The sequence below is a fragment of the Eutrema salsugineum genome, unplaced genomic scaffold (assembly GCF_000478725.1).
Source record: "Eutrema salsugineum unplaced genomic scaffold, Eutsalg1_0 scaffold_11, whole genome shotgun sequence".
In the NCBI taxonomy this organism is placed as follows: Eukaryota; Viridiplantae; Streptophyta; class Magnoliopsida; order Brassicales; family Brassicaceae; genus Eutrema; species Eutrema salsugineum.
In genome coordinates this window covers 4099031-4111101 of record NW_006256901.1, presented here as the reverse complement: position 1 = coordinate 4111101, position 12071 = coordinate 4099031, and the positions used below count along the sequence as shown (strand labels likewise).

The following is a 12071-nucleotide window of genomic DNA, read 5'->3' as shown; positions in this document are numbered from 1 at the left end:
ATTTTTCCTAATCAATGCACGTAACAATGTAGACAAGATTCGATTAACTACTTCAGTTTGCCCATCAATCTGTGAATGACATGTGGTAGAGAATAAGACCAGGTCCATTAAGGATTTTAAGGGGTTTAGAGTCGGGTTCTTAGGATTTAAATAATTAAAAAAAAAACCCAAATACCTAAGGATGAACCTTGCATAAGGATTTTAAGAACTGATCTTTGGGAGGTTCTTAAGACAGGTGGCAGACTTCTATTGGTGATTGCTTAAAAAAATGAAGACACATTCTCTCTCCGGACAGGTGGCAGGCTTCACTATTCATACATAAAAAAAAATTAATATTTCTAAGAATCCCAAGGAGGGTTTGTCTAATGTACATGCTCTAACAACCTAGTTCATAATTTAGACCATAAAATTTTCCAAAAGAAACTGAGGAACTTGGAATCTCTATGAGACTCAATAGTTCTAGGCATGCTATGCAAACGAACAACCTCTTTAAAGAACAAATGAGCGACATGTGATGCATCATCGGGTTTTTTACAAGCTATGAAATGCGCCGTCTTAGAGAATCTATCAACCACAACAAAGATAGAATCCTTACCTGACCTAATCCTAGGCAAACCAAGAACAAAATCCATAGAGATATCTGTCCAATGGTGATTGGGAATAGGTAGAGGAGTGTACAAACCGTGAGGCTGAACCTTAGACTTTGCTTGCTTATAAGTGACACATCTTTGGCATATTTTCTCCACATCTCTCTTCATATGTGGCCAGTGAAAGTGGTCTTGCATCACCTTAAGAGTCTTAGCTATGCCAAAATGCCTCATGAGTCCTCCTCCGTGAGCTTCTCTGACTAATAAGTCTCGAATATAACACTTAGGCACACACAAGCAGTTGTAATAAAAGAAAAATCCGTCTTGTCTAAAGTAATGATCCTTGGCAAAATTTTTCAAAAGATTGATATAACTCCTTGAAATCAGAATCAGATGCATACATTTGTTTGAACTGTTCAAAACCTAAAAGTTTAGCATCAAGAGTTGAGAGTAACACATACCTCCGAGACAATGCATCAGCAATTATATTATCCTTACCTTGCTTGTACTTAATAACATACGGAAATGTCTCAATGAATTCTACCCACCTAGCATGTCTTTTGTTGAGTTTTTGTTAGTCGACATTCTGCAAAAAAAAAGGAATCAGAAATTATTAAATTCAGCACTCAATATCAAGCCACCAACCAATATTAGCAAAAGATTATCAAAAATTAACAAAACAACACTAATAAAATTCATAAAGAGCAATGGTTCAGAATACCAAAAGAAATTAATTACCAAAAGAAAAAAACTTATGTCTTTGCTTAGCCACACTCATCTAAATCAGACAAAAACTTACCAAAAGAAAAAAAACTTATAAACATATTCTACTAACTTTAATCAAACAAACATTGAATCGTTGACCAAGTACTATAAAAGTCAGCGTAGAATATCTAAATAAAAAAAAATAAACTTATAAATGTAATTGACCACAAATAAACTACAAGTAAAAGTAAATCAAAAAATCTCTGCAAATATAATCTGTCGAATATCTAAATCAAAAATAAACTACAAGTAAAAGTTACAAACTGTCGAATATAATCTCTGCAAACTAACAAAATGCCTTTCAATGTAATCTCTGCAACTGTCGAATATTTGCAGAGATTTGAATTTGGAAAAAAGCCGGGCGAATTTGGAGAAAAAGACAGACGAATTCCGGAGACAAGCAAGACAGATCCTAGATTCAATTTCAAAGAAGAGCCAGGCGAATTTGAGGACAACAAGATTTCGTTTGAAAAGAAAGTATGATAGAGAAATGGTGATACCCAAAATACAATGAATAAAACGGACAGAGACGTCGGCGACATTAGTGTGTCAAATAATATATTTAATTTAGGGTTTAAATTAAAGATATATCAAATACCAAATTTTTTTTTATTGAAGAAATATTATTAGATTTTCTTTAAATAATTTATAAACGAATTAGGAATTAAAAAGAGTAATTAATGATAATGATAATTAATGATAATAATAAGGGTAAGTTAGGACTTATAATTATTTTAAAGTGATTAGTAGGTTTGGTATATCATAGGTTATTCTATTCATTTCAAGAAAAGTAAAAAACAGGTTATTCTAAGTAATTTTCTCATTAGTTATTTGTTTTAGAAATTTTCAAGATTTTCAAATTTTCTTATTGCGGGAACTGATTATTTTCTACTATTAGAGAATCTCTATTGGAACGTTCATATTTTAAGGTCATTTTCAAAAAATCCGATTTAATGGATTATATGATACAAAGATGATTATTTGTGGAGTTGCAGAAGTTTGCGTCCACATAATATTAAAAATCTCTTTTTCAACGCCGAAGACGAACTAAAGTTCTATCCCTATTTTCAAGATTGAAGTTTATACCAAAGGAGTCTGTTGACTTTGTTTTGTCCGTTCTCGTTGACATGATGCCCATGATATATTCTGCTTTGGGATCAGAGTGCAGATTTTGCGTTTAGCGTACCACTTTTGTCATGTAGGGGACTAAAATGTGTATCTTTTGGACTAAGTATTTTGGATCATCAAAGCCCAATCATGACGTAAAGCCCGTGAAACCTGAAGAAAGAATTCTTTATATCTTGATATATCTTAGCATATTTCCTTAAACATGTTAAAACCTATTTGGGTCTCTTATTTTTTTTTTAAATATTAAACTAGGTTTAGAGACTCAAATAAAAGACTCTCTTATTTCTAATACTAGAACTCCTATGGAGTTTTTTTAAAATATATAAATATATATATATATATATATTATAAAAGAAGATAAGTATGTCATTAAAAATAGTTAATACAAAAACATCAAAGAAAATAGAACATAAATTTTGCCCTAACTTTTCAGTTGTTATCTTAATCATGTCCAAATTTTTCCCATATATGCTCAACCAAATCGGCTTTCAATTGTTGATGTCGTTGTTTATCACAAATTCTAGTTCGCACACCTATCATATTAGCAAGATTTGTAGGCATATTTGTTTCAAACGAGAGATCCACATTTGAACTTCCGCTTCTTTTTCCGGGTTGGAATTCTGAAATATCAAAATGTGTGTATTCATCTCTTTCGTTTTCTACTATCATATTGTGAAGTATGATACAAGCTCTCATAATCTTTCCTATTTTTACTTTACCCCAAAACAGAGCTAGATTTTTGACTATGGCAAATCGAGCTTGCAAGACTCCAAAAGACATCTTTTCGAGCAGCTTCTTGACGCTCTGCAAATAAACATGCTTTGGGCCTTGTGAAAGTGGAATACATTGGACAAAAGTTGTCCATTTTGGAGAAATATCATATGTCAGATAGTATGCCAAATTATACTTCCATCCGTTGATGGAGAAATTCAATTGCGGAGCTTAACTTTGTATTATATCATCAAAAACGGGTGAGCGATCAAGAACATTTATATCGTTTAAAGTAGCTGGAGGTCCAAAAAAACACATGTCGTATCCACAGGTCATATGATGCTACAGCCTCTAAAACGATTGTGGGTTTTCTTGAACCACGTGAATATTACCCTTTCCAAGCGGTAGGGTAATTCTTCCACTACAAATGCATACAGTTGATGCTTCCTACCATTCTGGAAAATCCGCGTTGCTCTGCGAAATAAAGTAAGCGCTGAAGATCCTCTGGTGTGAGTCTTCTCAGGTATTCATCGCCAAACAAATTTTTTATTCTTTCGACAAAATATTCCATGCTTCACACATGTTGCAAAACCTTCGCTCGGAATTATGGTTTCTTCTCGGATGATCCATGCTTCAAGGATTCTGAAACTAGGGCAAACAGAAGAAAGAATAAGCAGAAAAAGAAAAAGTTAGGGTGTTTACGAGTTTGGTTTACTTCCTATGTTGTTTTGGCAGAAACTCGACATATATATAGTCTTCTGCGGCTTCAACCTCCCAGTTTTAGACCTCCAGCGACTAAAAACCTCCCCGGCAACGACGCCAAAAACTTGATGGGCCTGCAGGCCTAGGGTTGCGTTTTTTAACAAGCCTATTGGTCCTCAAAAAGTTTTAAATTTATAAAACCCCAGTGTCTTCAAGTACATAGATGTACGTCGTAGGACTTAGGGTGTCGATCCACAGGGAGGATGTCTAGTCTGCAAGAAACAACAAGCTGGGAAATAAGCAAAGTCATAAACTCATGGGATTTTTGGGGTTTTTTTTATAAGAATCCTAAAATAAACCTAATCTAATATTAACAAGAAATAGGATGCAATGCAAATGAATTGTTAAAAAAATATCTTAAGGATATCGATTCAAACTATAGACTCTAAACTCATAGGTGAGGATTTCTACTTCTCCGGTTTACTTTAATCGATGTCAAAGCGTTTCCAATTAGCCTCCGGGCAATTTATCTTCATCTGTTTCTGGGATATGCATGGAACTAGAATAGACATGTGTATGATTAACCAACTCTCGCCATCTTAATCAACTAATCACTCAGATCTGACAATTAACTCTCGCTTTCATGCCAAAAATAAAATCATGAATTAAATATTGAATTTGTCTGCTCACATCTTCTCTACAGATAGCTCTCGACTCATATAGCGACTATGTTCTTCTGAAGCTAGGTATGGATGATCTGATAAAGCACTCTCGCAGCTCTGATCGATCCTAGGCTCAGAGAATAGGTCATGAATATACGCTCATGCAATACGAACAACTTAGAAGAGATGAGATCTAGAATATGGGTTTAGAAACTTAGAAATCCTAATCGATATGTATGCCTATCGATGACTCTTCAAACAACTTGACTCTCTAGGACAAATCTACATGATGCAAGGAATTATAAAAGACATGAAAGAATGCAAAAGATGATGCAGAAAAGTTAATTAGATAAAAAGGAGAAAGAACAATGGATCAGGGGAAGAATTCCCATCTCCATCGCCTAACCCTAGAAAACAAAGTTTGGTGGCTCAAAATCTTATTACAGGAGCACACACCCGTTTACGGCTGCTAAAAAATGTATTTATAGGTCCTAAAATCTTCTAGGTCTTCCAGGTCTCATTTAGGGTTTCTCTGAAGAAGAATGGCGAAGTGGGCTTTGATGTTGGGCTTTGTGGCTCGTCATTAGGTCCACCGTGGGTGAAAGTCTTCCAACACAGATAAATTGTAGTTTTCCCGCGGGTGAGAATCTTCCGAGGCTGGTGAATTGGGTCAACTTGTTCTCCATGTATCTTTTGATTGCACCGTTGGATCTTCGTGATATAAAGTGGTATGGAAAGCTGGTTGTCTCGTCTTGATTTTCTCTAAATTTGAGCTGGATCAGACGCTTAGAACATCTTCATTTGAGGCTGAACTTCTGACGGTCTGACTCTGAGCTGAAAATGTGGATTTCTTCCATTTTGTTATCATTTTTCCTAAGTTTCCTGAAAGGAGCCTTGATACTACAAATATATAGAAATCATAATAAAAAAATTTTAAAAATGATTAAAACCTTTGAAAAAGCATTTGAAATCAATGGTGAAAATAGGTACAAATACAGTGTTATCAAGACTGAGTACCGAATGAATCATCAAGGAGAGGTTCTCGTTGACTATTCAACAAGTCAACAAAATTTAAGGGCTGAGAAAATGAAAATGTGGAAGACAAATCCATTAAAAAGGAATACAAGAGAGAGAGAAATGAAGGAGTGAAAGAAAAGATGGACTGAAATAAGAGAGAGAAAGAAATGAAGGAGTGAAGAGAGAAAGAAATGAAAGAGCCGAAAGAAAAGATAAGAAGGAAGGAGATCAAACACTTCGATGAGACATAAAGAAGATAAGAAGGACGGAGATCAGTCATTTGCTTAATAAAGAACATCTAAAAACTCATCTTCTTTAAAGAAGATCAAGGAAAAAAAGTAGCATTGATCAACTCTCTAACCACTTCGACGAGACATAAACCTAACTAAGAGCATTCAAAACCTATCTAACCAAGCCTTTTCTTACCATTATCTAACTCTAACAAGCATTTATTACCAACTGTTATGCCAACTCTAACAAACCTATCTAACCAAGCCTTTATGAACATGTTAGAAGGTTTAAGCTTACCAGGTTTGTCCGCAAGTTGATTTAATGCTTCAGGGGTTCAACTTCTCTCGCTTGTTAACATGTATTTCCGTAAGCTGCATTTGAAAAAAAAATAGTTTGGTTAGCTGTAATGGATTAAGATAGTCATCGATGCATATACACAAACATATGAACCCATTGATGCATATACACAAACAGATATTTCTGAGGACAGCCTAAATCCCACAAGAAATTTGATGCATACACAAACATATGAACCCATTGATGCATATACTCTGCCATTGGACCTAATATGAATATCATCCGGCTGTAACTTCTCCATAGAATCTCTGAGGACATCCTAAATCCCACAAGAAATTGGATCAACAACTATAACACATGCGACACTTAAAATCGAAAATCATCGCATCAACACTGGTGGGTCTTGTGTTTCACTCACTAACTCTATCTTGCATACAAGAACACCCAGAAAGAAACTGTTTGAACACAGAACCTGATTGATATTCAAGAAGAGAAGTACCTAGGAACTTACACAAGAGTCTTGTTAGCTTCAAGGGCTTCACGCATAGAGGCTCCTGAGGCTATCGTAGCACAGATAATAGCACCAGCAGAAGATCCTGCCAAATGAGTAGTTTCCTGAAAAATCAAAACAACACAATTCTCACAATCAACAACACACCAAACCCTTTTCTGTATTTCAAATAAAACACATAGAAACTCATGAGAAAACACCTTGATGTAACCATTTTCTATAAGTAACTGAGCAACTCAAAGATGATAAGGAAACAAAAGACCAGCAGCAGAGAAACTATACCCAGGGCTTGTAATGACCCTCCTCTCTTTCTCCGCTTCTACATCTTTAACCCTCTATTCTCAAATCATCGCTGCCTCAATCTCGTCCTCGATTACTGATCCTATCCTGTCTCCATCATCATCAATTGGAGACATCCGTTGATTGGACCTCTTCAAAAGCCTCGAGGCAATTCCGATGAACATCTCACCGCTTGCGACAGCGAACGATCTCTTCTCGGGTTTTGAAGAAACCTGCTGGTTTTCGGTGGATTCATCATGACCGATCCTCCGATGCAGAAGACCCAATGCCGTTAGAGACCAGAACAGTCGTCGATGCCGTCTTGGTCGCCTCAAGCGTCGGGTCTTTGACGGAGAGAATGAAGATGAAAAGTTGTGTCAGAGAAAAAAATGATGGAAAGAATGAAAATTTTTTTTACCACACAATTTGATAACCCAATCAGGAGTTGCCACGTGGAGGAAGATACTGTCCGTTATCGTCTCAAAATAAGAGACATCTCTTAAAAAATTTTAACCGAGCTGATTAAAAAAATTAAAAAATTATCCAAAAAAACCCTACTAGATACCCGATAATCATGCTCTTATGTGTTTAAGAAAGAATATATAGTGTGAGTGTTAGCATATGTTACTACTATATATATTTGTTTTATTCTCTTATATGAAGGACAACTCTATAAAATATTCATTTTATAATATTTGTCAAACTTATCGACTAAGTGCAGCACTACAAAAGTTTTTGAACGAATAAATTTACATTCAATTAAATAAAAATGGATGAAATTCCATGCTATGGTAATGATCATCATGAATGATATTGTTAACATCATTCATCATCATCATCCTTAATGTATTACAGCAAAATTATTCGGTTTAACTACATTTTTATTACTCTCCTTGATCCTGAAATTTCTGTAATCTCCTAACAAATATTGTCTGCTTTAACACTAATTCCATAATTTAATACACGGAAAAATCTTCTTCTTTTTTTCTAATGGCATTCAATATAAATTGCTTAATGTACTATACAAGAAATAGGGAACAAGAACTACATAGCGGTAACCAAAAACACAAGAGGAGCAATACTATCATATAGCAAAAGGATACTTAAAGGATTATCATGAGAACGAGACTCGGATACGCACACAACGGAGCAAATTGAGGAGATGAAGCGAGAACCAATGAACCAAAACTGCAACGGCGGCAATAGGACAGAAAAATGGCAGCATTTATTACCTAAAACAGTCCCAAAAGCCGACAAGCCGAGACAAGCTTACAGAAATTGGCCAGGCACAGGAGTCAGGACTGGAGATCCACAAACCATAACCATCCTCAGAGACAGGATGACACCAAACGCACGCACAACCGAACTCAATGAAAAACCTTGACCAGCCACAGAACCGCTACACAAGAACCCGAGACACCAAATGTCAACGATCGAGGGAGTAATCAGAACCGAAACAAAGACCAGCACAGGAAAATCTTTAGAACATAATGTTACAGCATCAGTCATATTAGAAAGAGAAACGCTTAATGTGTATGCAAGGCCGTGTCTATGAAGTAGAAAAAGAAACATTCGCCTACGGGTTTATTTGTTTTTTCAAAAATAAAGTGCTCAATTTTTTAATTAAATATATTAATTGTTAGTAGTAGAAAAAAATTCTTTGTAGAAAATTAATAATTATGTAAAAATAGATAACTTATTAAAAAATATTTTAACAACACAATAAAAATATTAAGTCAACACATATAGTAATTTAAACAATTAGAAAATTAAAAATTTATTATTTTCTTCTTAATTGAAATCTTACGCAACTCACTTATCCTTTTCACAATAACAAAATAATCAATTAATATGTTCTAATTGCTAAATATTTTTTTATTACAATTTTGTTTTATCTAATTTAAATTTAGTTTGATTTATGATTTATACTAAATTTAAAGAAAAACTCAAATAATTGGTTAATTTATCAACTTCAAAAAAATATGATTTAGATTTTAGATTGGAATATGTTTAAAATTGTAGATATGTATTATAGTTTTATGAATTTTGAAAATAATAATGTTATATTATTTATATGTATTATTAGTTTTATTTGAACTTGGAAAATTAATGATTATTATTTGTTTTATATGAATTAAATTGATTTTCTATAAATTAGGGACGATGATATATAGATTAATAGGGGTGTTTTTTTAAAACACCGCTTATAGGCTCCCAAACTCTGGGCACGGCTCTGTGTGTATGCTTGATTTAGAAATCATGCTTAAAAACGCTACATGAGTATTAGGATTGATTTTCAAAAATTTCGTTAAAAGTATTTAAAGAATGTATAAAACGGCGCCGTCAGAGTCGATGGCCATGAAATGATGTCGTTCAGCGAAAATCTTGTGACTTTGTGGTCGGAGTTTCTCAACGCCGACGAGAACACGACGAGGTTCAATCTCAGCTGTACGATGAGATTAAACTAACGGTAAGAGATCGCACGGTGGAGGAGAAAGTTGTGATCTTTCAATTCGATTACTTGCAAGCTTAAGAATGACCAAACTTTTCCAATTTTTTGCTATAAAAAAATTTCCTTTTTTTTTGCTGTGAAGAATTATCATTCTTATTAATGAGGATTACTACACTAACCTTAGAAAGTATCTATATTACTCGTTTGACGCACTTTTATTTTTTTTACAAAACTAACTTAGCATACCCAAAACACCATTTTCGCATTTGTCGAAAAAAACCTAATTACGAAAATGCCATTACTTTTTTAATGCCACGTAGGCAGATTATTGCGCTGAAAAGTTGATAAGTCTACCAAGCTTTGACGGTAGACTTATGAAATTTTGGTCAACGCAAAAATTTTGTCGGTAGAGTTATTAGGACGATGGTAGATTTATTCGAGAGTTGGTAGAGTTTTTAAATGTTGGTAGACTTTTCTTGGTAAAGTTTTGACGATGAGAGGTAGATTTATTATGTTTTGGTAGATTTGTTGTTATGAATGGTAGACTTGTCGAACGTGTTGGTAGATTTGTTAAAAAAAGCGTTGACTTTCTCGCATAGTTGACTTTTTCGGTAGATTTATTGACAATGAAGTAGATTTATTTTATGAGTTGGTAGACTTATGTCCTTTAGCGATAGATTTATGTGAAAAAGGTTGTCAATACGTGCGGTAGATATATCTGTTTTATGGTAGAGTAATATATAGTTGGTAGAGTTTTCGCTTTTGTGGTAGATATGTTTGGCTTGTGGTAGATTTAATTCAGTTAAAATTCATTCCGGTGAGTGGTAGATTATATGTTACATGAGGTAGACTTAAAAAATGTTGGTAGATTTATTTGTTTTGTGGTAGATATGTTTGTTTTGTGGTAGATTTAAATTTAAAATAAATTTCCTTAAGGTTTGTGGTAGATTAATAATTACATGAAGTAGACTTACAAAATGTTGGTAGATTTGTTTGTTAGTTTGGTAGAGTTTATGTAATCTGGTAGAGTTATTGTACGTATGGTAGACTTCTTATAATAATCATGTGGTAGATTAACTAAGTTTGGTATTTACAAAGATAACCTCGATCTAGTAGACATTTGAGGTGCTTATGGTAGACTTGTTTCTATGGTAGAGTTATTTTCCATGCTTGAGGTAGACTTAGTTGTTAATGTTTGGCAGACATTTGACTTTTTGGATTGAAATTACTTTTTTGTCCTAAATGTATTCTGCAATCTACGAAAAAATCAGAGGTGTGGTAGACTTGTTTTGGAATGTCGTATGTTAAACAGGTTTCGTACATATGGTAGACTTGTTCCATGATTATATTTGACTTGGTTTTGTTACCATTGACGTTTTCTTTGCATGAGTTTGCTAAGATTATATCGGTTAACTGTGATTCGATCACAGATGATTATTGGTCTTTACGATATAGATGTCATAATCAATGGTCAAAAATTTCTAACATGAATATTTTTTCTATAATATATCTTTTCCCTAAGATAACTTTGCTTTTCATATTAACTTTGAACATATATGTCATATCTGTAATAACCATCTTTTTACTTATGATCTTTTGATTTTTATTTTTGAATATTTGTAACATTTAACTCTATTTACATAAACTCTTACAACATCTCAATGTCAAATGATTTTAGTCATGTGTTTTGATTAAAATTTTATTCAGTTATGATATACATCATAGTGAAAGTAAAGAAATAAATTGAATTGAATAATAACATTACTTGCAAATATGGTAAAAATGTGAAATGTCTGGGTTAATGTTTTACGACAAATATAATTTGAAAACAAAAATATTATCATTTAAAATCTAATTATCATTTTTACAAATTCAAATATAGATATACCATCAATTTAATAATAAATCTACCATTATTTCAAAACAAATCTACCAAATACAAATCTACAATTCATAGTAAAACATGTCGGATCGATGCTGGATATCCCATCAAAGATTTGTTCACCATAGCAAAGCCCATAATCTGTCAGAAAAAAATAAACAAATACTGTCATTCGTATATAAAATTCAAATATATACGACTGATAAATCTACCATAAGTAACTAATAAATCTACCAAACACATATCATTTTTCAAATAAGTTACCATTAAATGACTAATAAATCTACCAAACCACATTGTTTTACAAATAAGTTTATCATTAGATGACTAATAAATCTACCAAACAACATCGTTTTTTAAAATAATTTTACCATCAAATAACTAATAAACCTACCAAACCACATTATGTTTTCTAAATATATCTACCATCAAATAACTAATAATCTACCAAACTACATACCGGTTTTCAAAAAAATCTACCATCACACATTATGAACTTTACAACCAAAAAAATATAATATCGATCTCCAAATATATCTACCAAACTGATCTGAAAAAAAAATTAGGGTTACGGTTTTTACAAAAAACTTACGCCGTCGCCAAAAAACTTACACCGCCGTCAAGAAATCCAAGCGATTGAGCCTTGCTGCGACTTCTTAGTAATGGAGGAGAACCAGAGGATGGTCTTCGGTCCAGTGGTAGAAGGCGGAAGGATCTAGACTCGAGGGAAACAAAATGATCGATGATAGGGACAAAATCGCTGTCTAAAGGGATGTGAGAGGTGCACTCGTGCCATCGGACGATTCTTGTGATTGACGGAGGCGAGAAAGGAGTGATCCACTGCCGG

The 12071-nt window shown here is 33.6% G+C and overlaps 1 long non-coding RNA gene across 1 annotated transcript; it reads right to left on the bottom strand.

Annotated features, from left to right (window-relative positions):
• Positions 1 to 939: 939 nt before the first annotated feature.
• LOC112089870 lies at positions 940 to 7259 on the bottom strand. The gene is made up of 4 exons (XR_002901291.1): positions 6894 to 7259; positions 6612 to 6715; positions 6101 to 6174; positions 940 to 1173 (listed from the first exon to the last, which is right to left on the bottom strand). It is a non-coding gene; the product is annotated as an uncharacterized LOC112089870 (long non-coding RNA).
• Positions 7260 to 12071: the final 4812 nt, after the last annotated feature.